The sequence below is a fragment of the Lepisosteus platostomus genome, chromosome 12, assembly GCF_059453375.1.
Source record: "Lepisosteus platostomus isolate fLepPlt1 chromosome 12, fLepPlt1.hap1, whole genome shotgun sequence".
NCBI lineage: Eukaryota > Metazoa > Chordata > Actinopteri > Semionotiformes > Lepisosteidae > Lepisosteus > Lepisosteus platostomus.
Window position 1 is genome coordinate 14,981,778 of NC_142622.1, and position 23,564 is coordinate 15,005,341.

The 23,564-nt window shown below is 34.8% G+C and overlaps 1 long non-coding RNA gene across 1 annotated transcript in view; it reads right to left on the reverse strand.

The window, feature by feature from the left end:
* The window catches only part of LOC148651137 (uncharacterized), a 45,287-nt gene extending 22,544 nt beyond the window's left edge, over positions 1–22,743 (reverse strand). Inside the window, exons 1-2 of the long non-coding RNA XR_015925523.1 lie at positions 22,636–22,743; positions 7,422–7,567 (exon numbers count right to left, since the gene is read on the reverse strand). This is a non-coding gene — a long non-coding RNA (uncharacterized LOC148651137). The remainder of the gene's footprint in view (positions 1–7,421; positions 7,568–22,635) is intronic.
* Positions 22,744–23,564: the final 821 nt, after the last annotated feature.

Below are 23,564 nucleotides of genomic sequence, written 5' to 3' on the forward strand. Positions count from 1 at the left end.
TTAAAGTTAATTGAAAACATTAAAATTGTCTTAATGGAGTTTAGTCATTTGTAGCATATTAAATGTGTTCATGTAAAGGTCTGTATAGTATTATTTGTTCAAAAGGTCATTCTATGGCTGAATATTGAGTTTCCACTAATAAACAAAATGATTTATCTGTGCAAATATCTGGTGGCTTAACCAGGTTTAACAATTCACATATATTTGCCTGAATAAAATAGAGCATTAATGTAAAATGTGGCTACACTGGTTAATATCTGTATGCATCTAGGGAAAAGTCCACAGTTGTATCACATCATAAAACTTTGAGAAACAGTTATGTTTTATAGGAAACCAAAACCAAAAATTGGCAATTGTGTGATGAAAACATAGATTTCTGAACATGTGGTTTGGGGGCAAATGAGCATTGCTAAAATTAAACTAAACAGTGCTTCAGTTTGCAGATTTGTATGTTAAACTGCAGCTTTTTTCCTCCTTCTAGCAATAGTATCTACTTTTCACTTTTAATAAATGCAATCAAACAATAAAATAAAGAATATTCATATAGTTCAAATGTACTGTATGAATGTTTATACAAATGAAAAATCATGTTAATAGTACAACTAGGTTTTGTTTTTTTAAAAATAAGAAGAACTATAAATCAGATAAGATCCCTTCGCCAATCAAACTGAATTGGAACGGCAATGCTTTGAGCAGGAATGGCACCCAGGCAGGCAAGAATTCTTCCACTTTTTCCACTTTAACAGGTCAAGAGTATTCTGTCATTGTATGACTTACATGGTCGCAGTTGTTTTTGTTACATATTGTCTTGCCTTAAACCTATTGACATGCACTGCTTTGAACATTTGTAATTTGAAAACAGTATGTCAAAATGTGGAAATATGATATTGTGAATGTGGGATGAAACCCTTCTTCGAATGATGGCTATAGTTTGCAACAAGGTTTAAACCTAAATCAAATGTGTGTAAGGTACTTCAAAAGAACAGGTAAAGAAATAATGTATACAATTTATGCTTTTGCTTCGTCAACCAGTGGAAATTCCTTGAAACTAAAGAAGGACTCAAGGTTATACAACCTCACAAAAGAATGTCTCAAAGGAGACGTGTACATGACTGAGTGTAAAAATAGCATTACCCCACAAGAACCTGTTAAACTAGGGTATACCATGGTTTAAGAACAGCATGCATAGTACATGATATATTCGATTGCATTACATTTGGTTTCAGCATTTTTTAATAATGATACACAAGATGTACATTCACTTTAAATTCACTGCTGCAAAAATGACTATATATTATATGCCTATAGAAAGTAAAAGTAATTTCTGTCAGCATTACTAACAACAAAATAAAAAAAATGTTACTGTCAATGTATTGTTCACATGCTTGAGACTAATAAAATTGATTCCCATTCAAAATAATTTCTTGATATTGTCAAAGTATCTGCTTTCATACTTTTGTAAAGGTTTTATTTCTTAATAACCCTTTTGTTTGAAAGTCAATTCCAACCTCTGACATGAGAAAAGCATTACAAACTAACAGTACTTTGATCTGAAGGATTATAGGATTTATTTTCATGCAAAGAGAAATACTAGGATAAGCAAATCACAAAAGACTTCTTCAAGTCAGCAGTTTTCATGTATGATTCCTTTTTCCGTTTTCATCATTGATTCCTACAGTAGGTGTCTGTAAATTTAGAGAAACCACTAGTGTCAAAGTATGAAGTTTAGCTTGAACTATAACACTATGTCAAAGCACTTAAGAAAATGTGTTGAAAGAACAAATACTTAAAAATGACCCTGACAGTAGAATTTACCTTAAACGGGTAACAGGAGAAGAAATTGATTAAAAAAGGAACAGAATAACAGGAGTGAGAATGCTTCAATTTAAAAAACAATTGGGCGTAGACTGTAATTAAAAATATTATTGTTCTTCCGGGTAGATTATCTATTATTACTGTACGCACTATCATCAACGTTTGCTTAATGATTAAACAACGCTTAAAATATTTCTTATTAAGTTTCCTACTGCAAAAATAGTTACAAAGCAATTCAATTTACCACTTCAGAAGAAGTCTTTTGGAAGTTATCTGCACAAATGGAAGTTTGCACAAATGGAAGTTATCTGCACATTGTATGTGCACTATGTAAATGTGTCAAACGTATGAATGGTCCCTGATGTTCCTCTATTCAGTCTGTACAACAACTGCCACATCAATTTCTGAGCATCTCTATTCCTTTTCTTCCTCTGTGGATCTCCATCTCTTTACCTATTGATTCCAGCCCCAATCTATGTCCCTCTATTGCCAAGAACCTGTCACGATCATCATCCCTCCTTTAGAGGGCGCTCCGACCCTTTTGTATTTTAGTTTTATAACGTACACCTGTCCCTGGTTTTTCCCCTTATTATTTAAACCCTGTGCCTCTGAAGCTCTGTGCTTAGCATTGGAAGATGGAAAGCCGGAAGCCCACCTACCAACAGGTCCAAGAGGGACCCAACGGCATAGGCTTCAGAACGGCATCCTGACTGTCTGAGTCCGGGGCTCGGAGGGCCTGCCTCCAGTATTGTTTTATCTTCTGTGTCCTTGGTTTCCTGTTCCCTGTGTTCGTCTTTGGCTTTGGATCTCCCAGTATTGGATTTTGGACTACGCCCTGCTTTTACCCAGTTGGACTCCCCTTGGAGTCGTTCGCCATGCTTCCCAAGCACCGGATCACTGCCGTCACCACCCCCCTGTTTGTAATCCCATCCTGTTCCAGCTGTGTTTTCCCTGTTGTCCTTCTCCAGTCACTTCCAGATTATCTGCATAGGGTCCTAAACAACACACTTTACGGGAGTCAGGACCAGCTCCCGTGACAGAACCTCACTGTACTATTGACTTTCCCTTTATTACTCAAAATATATTTATTCATTCCCTGGCACATTCTTGCTGGATATTATTGAATAATATTAATCTGCCCATTCCTTACCAAATACACTGGTAATACTGGTAATTCAGGCCCTGGTACTCCCCAGCCCATATGATTGTAACTCTTTTATGGTCAAACTCCCTTCTGATGCTTTCTGAACAATCAAACAATTCAAGAATTATGTGGTTCTTCTTGTCTTTTCTCTTGCTCGCTTTTCTAAAGCTACTCTGTTACTCCAGTTCCACAACTGGATTCTAACTGGATTGCTATAATCACCCGTTTCAAAACACTAGTTCTTGCCTACTCTTTTCTCAGGTTTTTTGCTCCTTGCCAAACTCTTCTCTTTTTCTACCAGACTTTCTGTGCCCCAACTCTGTTTTCTTACTTTCAGAGTTTGTTAATTCTCAATCTTTGCTCCTCAATAGTGGAATGAACTATCAAATCAGAACTGCTTTGTACCTTAACATAATTTGGTATTTACTCAAATCTCTTCTGTATAAGGAACTGTGATCTCTCAGCTACTGTATAATATATATCTTCAGTAATTCTAACACTATCATGTGCTGATGTTTTGAATTCTCATACTAGTAATGTAAACTTGCTAATTGCAGATATTTACTATAAACATGGAACACATACAAACAGGGTGCTTACGTACATTACTAATCTGTATCTACATATGGTCTCTTTTCTTTAGTTCTTAATATTGCATTTTCTTTCAGGGCATTGCATTACTCTTCCTGCTTGTGCTGTCCTTATTTAATTGACTTAATTTAATCTCAGTTTACTGTTGCTGCATGACTGGTATATGTACTTAAATGTGATGTAAGAAATGTAAATTTATAACAGCAACAAACCTCCAATCTAAATTTGTTATTAATGACTAAATATTGTTGCATGTGTACTAACATTTTATAAAACAGAAATAGTTTAGGTTAATCCATTATGCTCATTACCATTTGTCATCCACATGTTTGATCAACAGGAGCTCTACTTTGGACGTCACAGTACCAGAGATCCACCATTGGAAGAAAGCTTTAAAATTTGTGATGCATACTAGGTTGTAAATGTGGTGTCAACGGATTCTGTCCTATTACTCTTATCGAACGAATAAATGTATATGTCAGTTCACTGGTCTCTGAGCCCTAGATGCCACACATTATTCCAGCTCATCCTATAAATATACAATAGAGATCAAGTCAGAGAAGAGGGTATCCACTGCATAATTATCACATTCTTATCTTGCAAGAAACCCTTTGTTACATGAACAGCATGAGGATTCCTGAAGGAATGTTAAGTCAGGATGAGTCAGAAGGTCAAAAAGTGAGGTCCCAGGACTTGATTTGTGTTACGCCATGCAGGTTATCATCAATCATTACAAATGGAATTCTGTAGTGACTAGACACCCCTGTCAGCCTCATCATACTTAGAAGATTGGCCTGTTGTACACAACAATTAACATCTTTCTGCACATCTGTACCACACTTGCTAATGTCCATCTGGGTGGTCTACACAAAACCTTGATTTATTGCTAAAGAGTATCTAACACCACAGTGATAGTGTACTGATTTAGTCTACATACGTATACTGTAGCACAAAGACATTGTTCTCACAATTAGCAGGTAATATTTTTCCCCTTTCAGTGTTTTCCTTTCTTGATTTTCGTCAGGTCAACTGATGAAATTACTTCTTCACCTGTGTCATATCAAGTCTCTCATTAATCCGGTTATTTAGTGCTAATGCAAGAATGACAATTATTCAAGTATATAATGGTCATGATTAACTATCTGATCAATTAAACAAGATGATGCCAAAAACATCTAATCCAGTGATTCCTAATTTGGGGGCCATCTTCCCTAGGTGAATTTGAGTTGCTTCAAAGGTGGGTATGAGGAAATGAGAAAATATTTAATGTCAAATTCAGATAAAAAAACATTACAAAAAGAGTAGATTGTAATATTTGTTAGCATTAATATTCTGCAAATAAAGAACATTGCCCAGCATTATTGTGTTTTTAGAAGAAAAATCATTATAAAATACCACAGAACTGCAGTAATAGACACAAACAGAACATATATTTTCAGATTACTTTTAGGAAAGTTCTTTTATAAAAGGTTCTTTGCCAAATTGCAAACAGTAGGCCCTTCCAAAGCTATCACACATTTTTGACATCTTATTAACAAGAACCCCCACCAAAAATAACTAAAAATGTAAAGAAATCATTATTAATTGCATTCAGCGACATCATTTATTAAATAAAACAACATTGAAAAAAGAAAGCCATACAAAAGATTGATATTCTATTAAATTTGTAGGAAAGAAGCTGTGTTTTCACCATAAAGAAGCTGGTAGTCTATACATATAAAAATCTATAAACTTGTCTCACACAATGCCAAAATGTTCTTCTCACTAAATGGGAGTGAGCAATATTAGAACCAAATGAGCAATGTACCTTGCATGGACCATGCAATGCTCAGCAATCTTAAATTTACAACACTTAAAATCTATCATAAACTGGAAATTCATGCAGACACACATGTAATTATTTCCCTCGACTAGTTGCCTAACTAAAGTAACCATAGGCTAATTTATTTTTCCCCTTTAATCTATATAACACTTGGACACACTGCATGGTTCCATCTTTGCATAATCTTCCCTTAGGAAGAGCCATTTTGGTTTTGAATAAATTTAAATAAAATGTTCATACTATAGTGTTGGAAAAATAAATGTGAAGTACAAAAATATAAAGGAAAGAAATCTGCATTAAGTTATTACAAACACGGATTGAGGGTAACTAAATCAACTCAGTACTTTTATATATTTCTAAATGCATCCTGAGTTTTTTTTTCTTAGGAGACATCATTTATTATTTTTTTCCTATTCCGTCTTCTTTAACCTGAATCAATTGATTATAGTTTCATGCTCACATCTGAGGTCGTCTTGTGTGTTTTTAAATTTTGCTTTAAATCTGTTACTATTTTTCCTAGGACTAAATTGGTGTTATATACCATTGCACTTAGAATAAGGCCTATCTGTACTGTCTCACCAAGAAATGACACATTTGTGGTTGCTTCAAATTTACCACACCCGATTTTCTTTTTCTTGCCAGAAGGAATTCCTAATCCAAACTTGGCATCATTATATACTACGCAATGTGCCACCAGAACTGGAAGCTCGGGATCACTGGATTTTAAAATGGTTTGCAATACACTTTTCCTCACACAAAGAAATCATTTTTTCATCTAAATCCTAATTCCTTTTTCATTTTACTTAGAACTCTTTTAGGGGAGCACCTGTGTAAAAAAAAACAAACTCATGGTGGAACAGGGCATACATTTCCAAATAAAAACGTATTATAACTGTTATACTGTATGTAGTCATATCGAAGCCTTCTCAGTAGTTTTGTGCAGAATAGTTTGAAATATTTCAGGCTCTAGTATTTTTTTCCTTCACGGACATGCATCATTTAAACATATGTGATCTTTCTAGCGTCACTCAAAGGTCAAATTGTAGTTAAGACTATAGTTATGTGTATTAAAGTAAATTAAGACCCTTTGTGTACATAAAGTGACCTATAATATTCATTATATTTAGAAACTTTACACTTAAAGTTAATCTGTGCTCGCATTCCAAAAGAGTTATTAGTCAGTTTAAAAGTTTATTTTTTTAAAGTAAAGATAAACCAAAATGCTCTCAAATTGAGTTCACTTAGCTCTACTTGTGGATTGTTTGACTTACTAAGTGCTCTATTATGAAAAATTGTCCAATAACACATAAAGAACCTCTTAAAAAAATTTAAATCACAACTTCCAGACATTGCGACTGAATATGAAAACAGATGTTTTATAAATAAGGTTGTAAAGAAATAATGGTGTGACACATTTTTATTTAAATCGTCCTTGATAAATCTAGTTGTTCAGACATAAATACAGAAAAATATTTTTTTCATCATAAGATAAAAAGATCACAGAAAGCAGTAGCAATATGACCCCCACCACTTGATTACTTGACTACTTTTGTGTAGGTACCATAAATAAAAATGAATGAAAATGGATGAACATCATTTTGTATGAGGAGACAAATGCAGTTTTGAAAATAAGTTGCAAAATTACTTTTTTAATAATCATTCAATAAAATCCAAACATTTTTAAAACTAGCCCCCACTTCATGTTCAGTTTTAAGGTGTGCATGTGCCAGTATGGAACATAAGTTGGGAGACATAATTCTGCAAAACTGTACTGTATAGTGTAACAGTTATATTTGTATAAAAGAGATCACAGCATTTCATTATAAACAACAAATTTAAACATTTTATGTGCAACATATGCGCCTCATAAAGTACTCCTATTTAAGAAGTGAGCATTGGTTAGTAATAGTCTTTAAACTGTTCAGTCACAACTAACACCCTTAAAGGAGGTTTGTCATTACAAACTCATACATTACAAGCCTATATGATCATAATGTCTATCATTCTGTAAATCAACATCACATATCGGTAACCTTAGTTTCGCCTTACCTTACTCATTGTGCTGCTTCACAAAGTCTATCAGGCTCAGCCATCAAGATTCATCTGTCAGTGTATATCCTTTTGCAGCGTCCATCTTCATACACACTTCAGTCAGACTGTACTTCAAAAATATAGGACAGTTTGTGTCACAGCCACTGTAAATGAGGAAATGTATTACAATATTATTCATGCATTGATAAAACTTCCAGCTCTGGTTTCTTTACTTTTTATGCAGACTCTACTGGAAGGAGCTATTTTTGTGACTTTCTGTGGAGGTTTGCACTGAGGAGGAATGCAAAACTTGTTTATTACATTAAGACATTACATGACATTCATCAAAACCAAAGTAAGACTGTAGTAAAATCTGTTTTTTTAACAAAACATACTGGAATTTTATTTATTTTTCAATGCCCAGACACTTTGGCACACCTCCATGTCACTGTTGCTGCATCTCCATGTCACTGTTGCCAAGAGGACAATTACCCTGTATTTTGGGTTCATTACCAGTAGTCATGAGTAATGTCTTTCTGTACATTCACAATATATTTTAGATGCCGAACACCATTTGTTACACATATATTAAGTAAAATGATGTAAATTTGATGGTGCCATTTTGATTAAATTCAGAGCTCAGGTCAAGAAAGAGAATTTCAGACATTTTCTCCCAGACATGTAGTGTTTTTTGCTTCTCATGTGTACTATGACCTCAAAATAATACTCTGGAGTATTTTTATTTAATGTCGAGACTCCTTTTATGTTATATCATAAGTGTGTTATGTGCTTGCCATGCTAGTCTCTTTAGCAGTTGTATGATGGTTACCTTGGATGCCAAGAGATAAGTGTTTGGAGACATAGCACATACATATTCTAAACAAGCACATTACATGTTTTTTTTCTGAATTCAATAAAAATAATTTTATATCTGGAAGGAAAAAAGAGCAAACAATCTGAATAATAAGGGTAGATCGAAATCTGTTTAACCACGTGTGACCGATTTCTCTTGCATTGTTTCACCATCCCCCTCCTTCACAGCTGGTGCTTTTCTCTGTGGGTAGCTTTTGACTCCTTGTTGTCCTCTTCGGTAGGTTTGCAGTGGTTGTGTAAGATGTCAATAGAGACAGCATTAAGGGGTTCACAGACTAGAAACGTTCTAAAAATATATATTACAGACAAAAATGTTTCCTGACTGAAAATTGAGGCATTATTATATTTAATATAAGTCTTTACAGTTTGATTAAAAGAAAGCTATCATGCAGCAGCACACCACTAAATGATGCAGTATTAATGAATGTTACACAGTAAAGCTAATTGGATTATCAGATTTTCTAAAAGAACAGTGTGCATCAAAGAATAAACTGTTTCTTTTTTAATGAAAAAAGACAGTGTAATTAACACTGATTATAAAATATAATGAGCAAATGATTCTGGATTACTATGGAGAATGATGTATTTTCATTGTTAGAGTATGCTAAGAGTAATTGATGAATAAGTATTAATTTTCTCATGTGTTTTCACTCCAAGATATGTAGTAAGCTGCATCAGAAGGAATATGTAAACTTAAAATAAATATATATGTATACACAAGTGGAGTATTGCATCCGTTTTGCATCAACAGATACAGGTAATTTCTCCTAACAAAGATGCATTCAATCCTTACACAGTAAATGGTTTTATGTCACTTTATGTTATCATGCAGAGAACAGAAGACTGTGAGCATAATGCTGCCTGCCAATTGCAAACAGCTGAGGCCAGAAAGGAGCCATTTTACGCCCAGCCATGGTTGTCAGCTTCTTTGTTAGCCAACAGACTGAGTGATATGGCTTCTCTAACTGAGAGATTTCCCCATACATTGGGAGGAAATCTGCTTAAAATACCATGACTGCGTTTGCTGGGAGAGTTCGACCACCAGTGGGTAGATTTAATAACAAAGAAAAAGTTAAAGACTGTTACCATCTTCAAACCAGAGTTGCAGTCTCTGAGACCACAAGAAGACTTGGGTTGTCAAATGAAGAATATTTTTCTTGTGATTTACAACCTAATTGGGCCCCCTTTTTCCTGTTGCTGCATTGAAATGTTCATGAGTGGTTTGGCAAATTACTTGAAAACTTGGCTAGATTTGTTTTATTTTACGAAAGCTGAGAAAGCATTTAATTTTTTTTTAGCTGAGCTGCTTACTTCAATGATTCATATCTACAGTATCTATTTTTATCTATGCTCTTAACACAGTTAAGAAGAATGTTTATCCTCTGTTTTTTTAGATAAGAGCTCTAAAAATACAGCAGTGCAGTATAGTTCACAACAATACATTAAGCAAAAATTAAATTTTTAATAATCAAATTTTTACCCACATAGTTTCCAAACTGAACACTGAGAACTGTCATTTGTGGTTGAAACCCATTTATTTTTAAACTCCTATAAACCACAGAGAATAAAATAAACAGATAAAGAATGTACTGATCTTGTCTCTGAATGTTTTTACTGACTGTAGACATTTTAAAAATACTTTCCATGCAGCATATAGTACTGTATTTGTTTCTTGGGTCTAACAACAAATTAGTATTGTAGCAATCCTCTTCCCCCTGGTGTTGGACTGTGCGCATGGACCTCTGCCCTTTTTCCTCAGGCATACCCCTTTGCTGTCTCTTCCCCTTATAAAAGTGGTGAAGAATCCCCTGTCTTTCTCTTTCTCTCCTCTAGGACCAGCGGATGCTTGCCCTTTTATCTTCTGTCCTTCCCTGCTTCATGACCAGCACACACCTCACCGTAATGAAAAGGGCAATAAAGCCATCAGACCATCTCCAGCTAGTCATTCCCCATGCCATTCTTGCAGAATTGGGGAGTACAGGATACAGTACGCATAAACATTAAACAATTAAGTTTAGAGCTAAAATTAAAAACTGATCATTTAACATCGAATATAGGGTTATTTGGCTCATTGTTTTTTTCCCAGACCTTAAATCTCCATATGAGAAGAATTTGTCAAATAGCTTAAAAGGTGTGGGATTTTTTCTTTATTCTTTCTCACCAAGGGTTTTTTTTTTCCATTCAAAACAGTTCCAGGGATGAAGAGAGTGTTGATCAGTCAAGAAAGACAGAGATTGTGTTTTGATATTTTGTACAAGAACAATGCATGAAAGTTGCAATAGCTAGACCAACTCTGTACTGTATTTCCAACTCATTGTAGAGTCTGATAACAAAACTATACAATAACTTGTGTTTACTGGGTAAATCTTCACTTGAGTAAGGCTAAAAAATGTAATAACTTTATTATAAATATAACTTAACAAAACAAAGCAATATACATAAACATGGACCATTGTAGGTGTAATAAGCACGTCCACTGGGAAGAGACCCTGGGACTTATCCAGGACATTCTAGAGGGATTATATCTCTTAATGAGCCTGGGAGCCCTCAGAAGGAGCTGAAGACTATTGCTGGGAGGGCAGTATGGTGTGCCCTACTTGGCCTTTTACTATCATGACCCTCACCAAGAGTAAGCAGTCGGAAAATGGATGGACAACTGTTAATGTTATCATCACTGTTACTGAGGTGCATCTACAGAAAGTCTTTGACAGCCCTCAGATCTTTAATTGTGCTTTTTCTGCTTTTAGTTTGATGCAAATACAATGTTTTGTTAACAACTACTATGAAAAATCCTGTGCCTGTATTGTAATTTACAAAATAGTGTTTATGAAGGACTTTATTGAAGTAAAGTTTTACCTATTTAGTTCATCTAAGTAAGAAAAATACTAAGAACATAAATTAAGTATTGAACAAAGTATGCACAATATTATGGAGCGTAGGAAAATAATGTTTATTTACAGTATGTGTTTTTGTGAAGCTCAAGCAATTGTATACTGAAAGGCATTAAAAATACAACAAATGCTATACATTCTAATGCTTATTTGTGGCATTTTAAATAGTTTTCAGTATAAATAATTTGGTATATTTAATTGTTTTTTATCCTTTCTCTGTGTTAAAATGTTCTGGTACTTAAGTTTCCATATATTTTCTAACTTTCAGTAAGTTATTTACTGGAATAGATAAAAAGATTAACTCCTAATGTTGCTCACATTGCCACACCTACGTATCACAAAAGTATCACACCGGCCCACACAATATCATTTCCCACCACCTTCTCCACACCATCATAGCCCTTGCAGCAGTTTCTTGCCTTCTCCTTCATGAAAACCGAGCAGAGGAAACTTATAGCCTCATTCTTACAGGTTATTCCCTCAGGTGGGTTAAGTCTGTATATCAATCCAATTTAAATTACAATTGTATTCTGACATGCTTTAATACAAGGTCTAGCAAAACTATTCAGATCCTTCAAATGTATCTCGTTTTGTGAAATTACAAAATGATGCATGCACATTTCTTAAACTTTATGCTTAACCTAAATACTGAAACTGAAAACGTCTAAGTGAAAAATAAGTGGCATGCATAGGTGACCGCTCACACAAGATTTATTCTTGCTTTGTGCATGACTATACCACCTGGCAATTATAAAGTGTGCTAGGATCCTTATTCTATTTCCACAGGGTTCTCCCAGAATCATCCATGCATGCACAGATCAGCAAAGTTGACTGATACTGATATTTTTTAAGTGCTCTTTTTCTTTTCTAGTGGTTAACAACATTCAACACATTCTACTCAACATCAAAAGCATGTTATATACATGTAGTCCTCTTGGTGGTTCTTAGGAATCTTAGGTCCTGGCTATCCTGAACAACATGGTTACCTCATGCTCCCCTCCCTAACTTGATTCTTTTAAGTGTAGTATCAGGTAAAAAGGGAGGACGATGATATCAGATCCTTCTTCAACTTCTCCTGTAGAGTACCTGGTGTCAGCCTCCTCTCCTGGGTCGAATAGTATGATCTGGCCTGCAAACCTTCCAGTTTCCATTAAACATCAGTTCTGTGTGACTGGAGCTTTTTCAGACCTCTTAAACAAAGGCTGTTGACTTCCCTAAAGGGGTGGAAGTATCCCTGCAATAGTTTGGGCAGAACCAAGTGCCCAGGGCTCATTCAGGACATGGCAGTACACAGATGACCAGGTGTAATGATGCATTGTTCCACTGCAATCTGTCTTTAGGCCCTCCTCCTAATCACAGGCACACTCAGTCCTGCTTTGCAACCCCACACGTTACACCTGAACGGTATGGTGATTGCCTGACAGATGTGCTAAGAGGGCTTTTGATCAGGTTAGTAAATGAAGAAAAGAAAGAAGGTGTGAAACCTCCATATAGCTCTCAATACCTGGTGTCCTAACACCCACTGCATTTTATGTAGATTGCGGATTAATTGTGCAGATTAATTATGTCATTACTGTGTATGGGACAGATACATTCTTAAAATGAATTTATGGTTGTGCAATGAGTCTTATGATTTGCTAAGACACCAGTTTTCATGAGAAATATGTAGCTGCAGCTCACTAAATGTACAGTATAACTTGAAATAATCAATGACATGGTATGTTTATACATTCAATTTTTAGGGGGAGCATTTTACTTCAGGCAAACTAAAAAAGTCAACTTTATTAATGGTTGCATAAACTCCAACTAATTATTCCTGGTATGGGGTGCAGCCTAGAACGTATCCCAGAAGCCTACAATAGAAGTTACAAATGCACAACACAGAATTGAGTAATGCACCATGTCAGATTTGCATCAGATCTAACACTTGGCATTTAGGCCAAAATATTCCAATTTCCAGTTCCAATTTTGTCTTCACTGACCACAAAACCATTTGTGAAATGTTTGCAAAGTCATTGAAGTGCTTTGTTGTTAACTCCATACAGGGTGTGAAATGCTTTCTTTTCAGCTAAATAGAAGCCCCCTTTGAATATGAGCATGATATTCCTGACCATGGACATTTTATCCCATCTCAACCACTGAAATCTCTTACTTTTTTGAAGTTACATTTCGCCTTATGTTGGCCTCCATAACCAGCTTTCTACTTGCCTGGCTGCTCAGTTTGAATGGACAACCTGATCTAGGCTGTATCTGGATCTCAAATCAGTTGTTTTGAAAGCTCCTTGGTCTTCGAGGTTGGATCTCTGCTTGGAATTCACCACCTGACTCAGGGACCATGCAGGAATAGCTGTATTTATTCTGCATTTATGTGAACCACTATTATTGTGCTCAGAGGCCACTCAACTAATAGTGTCTCGTTAAGTTAATCTTGTGCAACTAAATTAATTTTGGTGTGCTACAGCAAATTGAATATACAATGACTTTTCCATTTTGTCTTATAATAATTATTTGTTTACTTCTTCCTGTTTTGTTTTCTGCATTGAATTATGTAGTATGTGGTGTATTTAACAATTATTAAACTTTTTAAAATAATACTTCAAAAATCTACTTGCTTTTTATATTACGGAAAACTTAAATAATATACTGTATATTACTACATATTATTTTTGGTCTCCTGGGTGGCTTATCCATAAAGGCACTCGCCCGAGTGCAGGCTGAGCTCAATGATAATGGGTTTGAGCTTGGGTCATGCCACTAGCCAGATGTGATTCCCCAAGTGGGGGTGCACAACTGATTGATATGCAAAATAATAACTTTATATGCAAAATAAAAGCTAGGATTTCATTGTGCCTCACTATATTTTGTTTCCTGCAACAAAGACGTTTCCTTACAACTCACTTGCATTGATCATTGTCATAAAAGAAATCACGTTTTATTTTTTGTTTCCCTATTTGGTACATTTTATGTATATATTAAAATTCAGAGTAAAGATTTAATCTAGTCAGAGAAATATGATTGTTTATGTCAGTTACTTCATGTGTTAACTGCAATACATTATTTGAAAAGCATTCTTGGTATTGCAGCTAAAAGCCCTCCAAGTTTGTATACCCAATGTTTCTGAGTTTGAATCTTCCTGTGTTTTGTTTTATATCTATATTTTATAAAAAACAGATTCTCTCTCTGACTTTCTGGCACCCAAGAATCGTTTGTGTACTTCCAACACAGATCTGCCAACACGTCCGGCCATGGTCAAACATGTTTGTTTGCGGACAGGTATAGTCATAATATTGCCTGGAGATATATGAACTTGATGAGAAGAACTATACAACTGCAACCAATTATAATTGTTAACCAAGTAAGAATTTGTTGGAGCTTATCCAATTGTTATCCTGTATGTTTTCTACGTAATGAAATGCATGTAGACAACACCTACTGTACTTATTCATCAACCAGGAAATAAATAGGAAATTTAAAGAAATTATTATTGATTAGTAGTTTAATTCAAGTTAAAAAATAAATTATATCTGTAACATGAACATAGAAAACAGCCAATACTCTCAGTATTAAAAGCTGAGATATGAAAATGTTTGCCAAGTCACTATGCATAAACAATTACAGTAAACTTCACTCGCATCACTTACCTTTTTTATTTATTTGTTGTAATGTGGCATGTTTCTATTTTCCACTAATAACAGCTGGTATTTTTTCAGGCTCACAATGGGTTTGCAATATAAAGTATGTGCTCTGCTTATGACTTTCAAGGTAATACTGTACATCTGTATGTTAAGAAGAAATTAATATGAAGAGGAAATAAATCAATTTAACTGAATTGTATTTTAGAAGAATTAAAAAAAAAGATTAAAAGTACTGATGCATCTCAGAATTTCTCTTGGTGCCAAGTGGATACACTGTGGAATGGCCAATGCAATTCTTTTCTTTAGAGTATGCGTGTTTATGTATAGGTGTGATTCGCAGGAAGGGTGAAGCTGGAAAAATGGCAAGGTTGATGATGAGTTCAAAGCAGAGCAGGATCAAAAGAACGTCATGGGGAAAGCTTGAAGGACAGTACACAGGTTTCATTTGAGGCAGTCTCTTCAGTAATCGAATGTACAGTGCAAAAGATTTGAGGTTTACCAGTCCCAATGTTTCTGTTTCTAGTCTTTGGTGACCTAATTCTCCTGGGGCCTTTGCTGTCTGTCAAAGTTTTACTAAAACTTTTGTACAAACAAGAAGTTATGTGTTGCGAATTTCTGATGAACAACAAAGGCTGGATTTGCTGTAGTGTGCAGAGGAGGGGGATGTTTTGTATAAAGAGGAAAAGAGGACATTTAGAGGTCATTGCTGAAGTAGAAATTGACAGAAGCAATAGGTACAATGCAATTCATCAAGGTATCAACCTCAGCTTGACTGTCAACAAGATTGGAAGGCCTTGCAAGTCCCCTAAAAGAAAAAAAATGCCAGAAAAAAAGGTAGAGTTTGTAACAGTTTCTATTACACTGCTCAAGAATTTGCCTGGGAGCTTGGCTTGACAGATTAGCCCTGTACCCAGACTGTGCAGAACGATGGTGAAACAAGAGCCACTTTTATGAGGTACGTAACACAAGAACAGGGTAGCCACAGTAAGACTGGAAAGTGATCCCTTGATGAAAGTGAGCGCAGTGCTCCACCTTTCAAGTTTCCATAGTTTTTATTTGGAGAGCTCACAGACAGAGCTGTAGACAGAAATGACAGACAATTAAGATTGCACAAAGGCAGGGAAATTCAGTATCAGGCTACATGACCCCTGCAAGACAGCAGTATTTCAATGCATATGGTTGGCTTTTGTAATAAAATTCCAAAGTAGTGGCAAAAAATAATAGACATGAGAGCTGCTGGTTGGTTAAATGTGCAGTTATATACCTGGCAAATTCCTGTTTAAAAACCACCTTTATGCATCAAAGGAGAGAAGAAATAGAGAGGGATTAATGTTGAAATAAACCTTGGGTTTTCTACATATCAAAGAATAGATAAAGCTTATGAAGTTTAATTTATATGTTTCATTCCCTGAAAATGGACATTTGTGATGGTTGGCTTGTCCCTGTAGATTGATGACGGTATGATAACGATCCATTTTCAATCCCATATCCTCACTCTATATCCATTTTAAGGGAAGATTCAGGCTTGAAAATATAAATTAACCTTAGCCTGACTGAGAAAGGTTTCTTTCATAAAACGGCATCAACAGGGATTTTTTGACACCATAACAGAGATGTTCCAGTTCAAGCCAAGACATAATACTGAAAGATTCTAGCAGTATGATTGTATACACAAACTACCTTTTGTGCCTTTTTTATAAGCAAAAAAGAATTTCCAGTTCTACAAAGTATAGGTCAGGAATTGGATTTCACTTACAGACAAATACCAAGGGCAATCAGGTGTATAGCTCTTGTCTATTGAGGTTCAATACCCAACTTAAAAAAAGCCTTACTCAACAGAGTAAGTGTGAAAATGTAAACCTATGGCTTTGGGTGCATACTTGCACAGTTATAAAAAAAATCGTAGGTACTAAAACTAATACAGTACATGGCTCACACTTTCTTCTCTACTTTATGAAACATGTCTCTGCTCTGCTACAGTTAATACATTTTTAATTATGCCTGGTTCTTCTATTTTCCAAGGTCTCTAATTTGTCTGGAGCTCAATATTTCATTAAGGTACAGTACCTGTGCATTCTATGCTTTCAGTCATCAATTTTCCCAACAGATACCAAGTTAGTACTGGAAATTGTGGTTGTTCGGAAGCCATCTGGTTGGAAGGATGGATGTAAAGTAAAAAATGGCCATGACAATGTCTCCATAGGTAAGTTAATACCTGAAAGATAACATTTGTGGTAGTTAGGTTCCTGACATACAGTAGCAAGACATACAGTATATCTCAAATCACGTATAATTACAACACCTGCCTTAGAGCCTCCTATTTCCCTCCCTTAAACAAGTGAAATCAAACATAAGCTTATTAGTATACAATATGTACAGTATGTAGTTTAAAGTATTATGAAAACTTTTCTTGACTTGCCTTTCCCCTTCGTACTTGTTCTCGGTTCACGTGCCATATTGAGTGTAATGCACGATAAAGAAAGAACTGGTATCCTACAGTCAGGTGTGTGTCGCTCCAGATTTGAACTTTACACATTAATTTACAGTACCACATTATATGAAAATGTAATAGATAGTATTTGCATTTTTTCCCATCGCTGACCGCGTATACACGAATTTGTGTCAAAATATGTAGTGTATAAAACCCGAGTCTATATTTCACATATAATCTGTATTTCTCATCTTCAGTTTTGAGTTCCTGTGCATTATAACTTTTATATCTTTGTTAATTTTTCAGTATTACTCATCTTATTGTGTAATTATCCAGTTAAAAGATTTTCTGTATACATCTAAAACTATAATAAAATGAACTATACAATAATTACTACATTTTCACAGTAGTCAATGTAACAATGTTACTCCTGTGTTTGTTGGAAAATAAAACATTTAATATAACATGAGAATATGCTTCTGTGCCTAATAAGCAAATAAGAATATAATGTTACATTAACTATAAAATGTCAAAATGTTGTCAGTTTCTTATATCATGTTTTCATTCTTGTTTGTCATTATTTAGTTGTGCTTTTTGTCAACATTAAACATAAAAATCAATAACATACATACTGTATGGTAACATATATTATATTGTATGGTATTGGATAGTCCCCTTGTTGTTGGAAAGTTGTGTACTAATATCTCTAATCAAAGGCTAAAATACAGTAAAACATGGAGAGGGCAGTATATATAAAATTATATATAATATAAACTTTATATTTATCTGGAACGTTCTGTTATGATGTTGTGAAGTTATTTTTGTTGTTTCATTCAGTTTTCAGGTATCTTTATTTCAATTTATGCTGGTCTTCTGTGGAACCTGTGGAACAGAATTGCCCAGTACTGCAATTTTAAAATCATGCATATATATTTTTAAAACTTAGTATTTCAAGTTCAAGGTTTCTGAGGGTAAAATATGTTATAGTAAAAGTCATGAAAAACTAAAGAGGAAAAACTGAAATATTCAGGCCCATGAAATCAGTATTTGGCTGAAACACCTTTGGCAGCAATTAGCGTTGAACACTGGCTCAGTGCAGTTTTTGCCCATTTGTCTTGGCAGATTTGCTCAGGCTCTCTCCAGTTGCTTGGGGATCTCTTACGCACAGCAGTTTTAAAGTCCTTCTATGGGATATCAGTAGAAAAGTCAAAACTTTGATTGGGGAACTCAAGGACATGGACTTTCTTATGAAAGTACATTTTTGTCCCAAGTTCAGGTCTGAAGCAAGTTTTTCAATTTGCAATGCTTGTCAAGATTCCCAGTCTCTGCTAATGAGAAGCAGAGCTATAATATAATACACCCACCCCAATGCCTGATAATAGGGAAGGTGCTGACTGAGGGCAACTATTGTACAGTATGTTGGATTTGCATCAAATGTAAACTTTGCATTTAGACCAAACAGTTCCAATGTTGTTTTCTCTGACCATGATACCTTTTGCTTTATTGATTTTTTTGCATACCCAATGTGGTCTTTGAAGTTTTTTTTGAGTTTCTAATTCCTCTTTGTGAAGTGACTTGGATATTGTTGATTTATGGACATTTTCTCCTATCTCAGCCACTGAACTCTGTAGCTCTTCTAAAGAGCTGCTGTTTGCTTCATGGGGCTGGGCTCTGTAACCAGTTTCTTCCTTGCCTGGCTGGTCAGTTTGGAGAGACTGATTTAAGCAATGTCAGAGTGCCTTCCATTTCTTAATGATCATGCACCATGAGATGTTAAGTTAACATCTTTTAACTTTTAAATATTTTATACCCTTTACCTGATCTGTGCCTTTATACTTTATCCCTGAGTTGCATTGAAAGCTCTATAGGTATTATAAGATACTATAGGTACAGTATATTTATTCTGAAATCACATTAATCAGAATTAATTAGAATTAATAATTAATTTTATTGCACAAAGAGGCTACTCAACAAATTTGGTGTCTTGTCAAGGTAATATTGGGCAATTAAATTAATTTAGGTTTGACACAGCAAGAGTTTACAAAATTATGCAATCATGATTTTTCTATTTTTCTTTCATATGATCTATTTACATCCTTCTTTTAGTTTTTTACTTTGAATAAGCAGAGTAGGTTGTGTGTAGAATAAATATTTACTATGACAGAAGTGTCATGACTGCAACCTTTAATGCAACAAAATGTGAAAACTGCACAAGGGTCTGGTTACTTTTGAAAGCACTATATTTAGTGGTTTCCCAGATAATAGTGTTGTGCCTGTTCTCTTTATTAACTAATATTTACTATATCATTACAAAAGAATATCTTGCTAGCAACATTTCTAAAATTTGCTTTCACTGATTTATTTAATTAAGCTTTTATTTAACCAGATACAATTTATGCTTTACAGTATATGACTTTTACAAGTATAACAAGAAAACATCTTATTTCAAAGGAACAAGTACTGTAATACTGTAGGTTTATTCCATGCTGAAAAGAGAAGAAAGAAAACAACATTTCAGCCATGGAGCCTTCTTCAGGTGGCTTCTAGAAGGCTTCACGGCCGAAACGTTGTTTTCTTTCTTCTCTTTTCAGCATGGAATAAACCTATTACTTGTTCCTTTGCAGCCTACGCATGCTGACGCAGCTACCCACCTGAACTACCCTCTTATTTCAAATTCTGATTTGTTGCTTTGAATAATTATATCTCACTTGCATTGTTGTAAAATACATTTCTATTTCTTATTGTGCTAAAAATAAATAATTCCTTCATCATTAGAATCTGTCAATTTACAATTTTGCATATGATTTTAAACAAGCTATTTAAGTTATTTTTAAATGGGTTCAAGATCTCATTTCTACACATAATGAATGTACCATGTTAATACAGCATTTTCTCCCTATGACACTTCATTACATCACAAAATCTAAAATTAGTTTACAATTCAGTAAAACAAATGCTGCTTTAATAGGGTGATATATATTCCACAGTTATTAAAACACAACGGGTAATTATACTTTAAAAATATCCTGAGGTCATGGTGCTCTAGCTATTACAGTACCTTTCTAAAAAAGAGCTCAGAATCTATATGGGTCAAAAAACAGTTTAAAGGTACATTTCTAAAGGTATTATTTCATGTAAACCACTACATAAAGATGTTTAATAGGATTCAACCCTGGCCCTGATATGAAACAAACCAATAGTTTTTAACTTCTGACTTTCTGACTTTAACTTTACCCACATAAATTGGGAAAAGCCTGTAGGAATGCCAATCACAGAAGCCAACATGGTACACATTGTTAATAACTGCTTTCTTACTAAGTTTGTCAGAGCACCTACAAGAGGAATAGCTTGTATTGATCTAATCTTTTCTTCAAATAATCAAGACAGAGTGAGGCAGAGGTGAAAGAGCCATTAGGGAACTGTGATCATAAAAAGTATGCTTTGAAAATGAACAGTTTGAGTCCAAAAGTTTAACATTTCAGAAAAAATAGACTTTGAAGTAATTAAACAGGTTCTAAGGAGGCAAAAGGGATACAATATATAAGGGATCAGTGGAAAATAGATGACAGCAATTTAAACAGCTTCTGCTTAAAGCACAGAACAGATTCATCTTAAGAATGGCTAAATTAAAAAAAAACAGTATTCCAAGAGGCTCAACAAATCATTTAGGAAAAAGAAATGAGAAAAGGTAGCGCTTTAGATAACAATTAAAAAACACAATCTAGTTAAAGTAAAAGGGTACAATGAGATTAGTTTTTAAAATTATTCATTTCATTTAAAGTTATTAATAATCAATTATATAAATTAAGAAATAAAAAGATAAGTAGGCAGACCAAGAGAAAATATTGCTAACACAGAAAAAGAACAATGAAGGATTAGGTAAAATGTTTCTGTGACAATAATGAAAAATATTGTATCAAGACAATATAAGAGTTGATGTACTAAATGAGAATTTCACTCAGGTGTTCACTAAGGAGAAAGTTAACAACCTGTCACAGGCAAGTGGAAAGGCTTTATTTAACAGTATTAACATAGAAAAGACAGAAATGTTTCAGGTCCAGGACACACTCAAGATTAATAGATCTCCTGGGACATATTATATCCTACCATTAGTACTTGGGGAAAGAAGCGATGATTTATTTGTATTCCTTTAGAATTTTAACACCCGACAACTTCTATGATGAAAGCTGGTGCTTGCCTTCTCAAACATTGCAATGAACCTATTGGTTGAAACAAAATCAGTAAGGCAATATTTAAGAATGGGTTAAAAATCCTATAAGGTGAAATAAATGTGATTTTGTGCAATGTGCAGTTACGTCTCTTTAAAATCCATTCAATTGCTTGGGAAGCTCAATGGGTAAGTCACAGGTGTTGAGCATATAGAAGGTCTTATGTTATATGACTAACATAATTACATACAAAATCTTTAAATCAGACTACCTGCATATTATGGCTAATTTTGTTGAGCGTGTCTTCTTTAAAAAATGTTTATTGAACACCATGCATACTGAAATAAAGGAACCATGCCTAAATGAACAAAGGTGTAACAGGCCTAATACTGTAAGATGAGATGTTACAGTGAGATCACTCCACAGGACTCATAATGGCATTCCAGCCTCTCACACCAGGTCGTGGGCCTTTTTAATATAGTAGGCATATCTGCTTCTTATGTAGGCTGTGCATGCTGGGTCCTTGCCTGAGAAATAGTAGATAGAATCCTGGACCCAATCCCACTCACTACAAAGGCATCAGAAAGACCTATGTTGGCCTAATCAGCACGCTTTATAAGAGGGCTTCCAAACATTATTTTTCCTCAGCATGAACCCATTTATTCTTTTCAGGTTTTTTTGATAGCCCAAACTAATGTAGACAAGATTTACAAGATGTAATACTAATTATGGCATCATAATGTTATTCATTTAAAACTTTTTAAAAATATGTATTTCAATCATTTAAAACTCGAGGTGTTTTAGATTAAAAAACACTGAATACAAAGTTTAAGAAAATAAATATTAAACACATTCATCTGGCATTTATTTTACTTGATTTAACTGATTAATTAAATTGAAATGTTGAATTATGGGCATTATAATTACTGTGCCATAACGTTAAACTACCCTACATGTCATGGATGCTAAAAGTCTTAAATACATCTACGTGACAGAGCAGTCTGTCACTGTGGCAAATGGAACATGCTAGGAAAGGGGTGGCAGAAGTTAACAGAGCTTGTTTTTCTAAAACACCAGAGTGCATCAGCTCTCACCAATTTACCCTGTTTGTTTCTGAGCCTGCAGGTGCACACATACGTTGTGGAAAGGAGAAGAAACTACTAGTAGAGAACATTATGTTTAGCAAAATGGCACTAAAGAAACAAAGCATAGTGTAAAATACCACTAGCTTACCTCTTAACAGCACTGCATGAGAGGAGAAGCCAGTGCCTATTTGTTTGGAGGGGTCCTCAGAAAGGTCAAAAGGTTGCAAACACATAGGAGACTGGTTATATGCCTGAAACTTCTCTAGTAGAACATACCATTGCTGGAATGCTGAGTGGGGAGGTTATCAGAGCCTAATGCTATTGCTAAAAATGGCAACCAGGTATAGACGACCTAATGAATGTTTGTCCCGTGTATTAAGAGTTTCATGTATAGTGTGTCCACGTAGTCCTGACTACTATGTTATGTGTTGTTTGTCTTGAGAATGTTATGTTTTACACCTAGTGTATCCATAATGGTACAGCCCAAATCCTATTTTAAGGGTGTGGTAAGCACTGGGGTTTGTTGGGAGGCAGGAGTCAGTTGTGGTGAGTTAGGTGTTTAAAAATAAGAGCAAGGTGTGAGTGGATTTTATAAAAAGGTTGTTCCTTTATTAATTTTTTTAAATATTTGGGACGAGACCCAATGAGTGTTTATGTGGCCAGCTTTGAAAACTTCAATAAAACTGGCCTTTTGGTTTGTCTGGGTGTTGACTTGCCATCTTGTATTATTTTCTCTGTGAACAAAATGTCCTACGGCCAACACTACCCACACAGAAGGTGTTTGTGTAACAATCAAATACACAGAAATTGTTTAACGATATGGTCAGGATTGAAGTCAAATTGCCAGGACCATTTCAGAATTCATTTCACACTTAGAGCAAGATGTCAAATCTTCCCTTTTTTAGACACAACAGTCCTGACTGTTACTACCTGCAATTAGTTTTTCCCCCTCCAAAATCAGTGTCCCCTTCTGGGGAACAGCAGAACTAATTGGGTTACTCACTCATTTAGTAAACTGGAATACTTTTCTCTCTAGCTAGAATTCTAAAACTGAGTATGAAATAGTGCACTCCATAG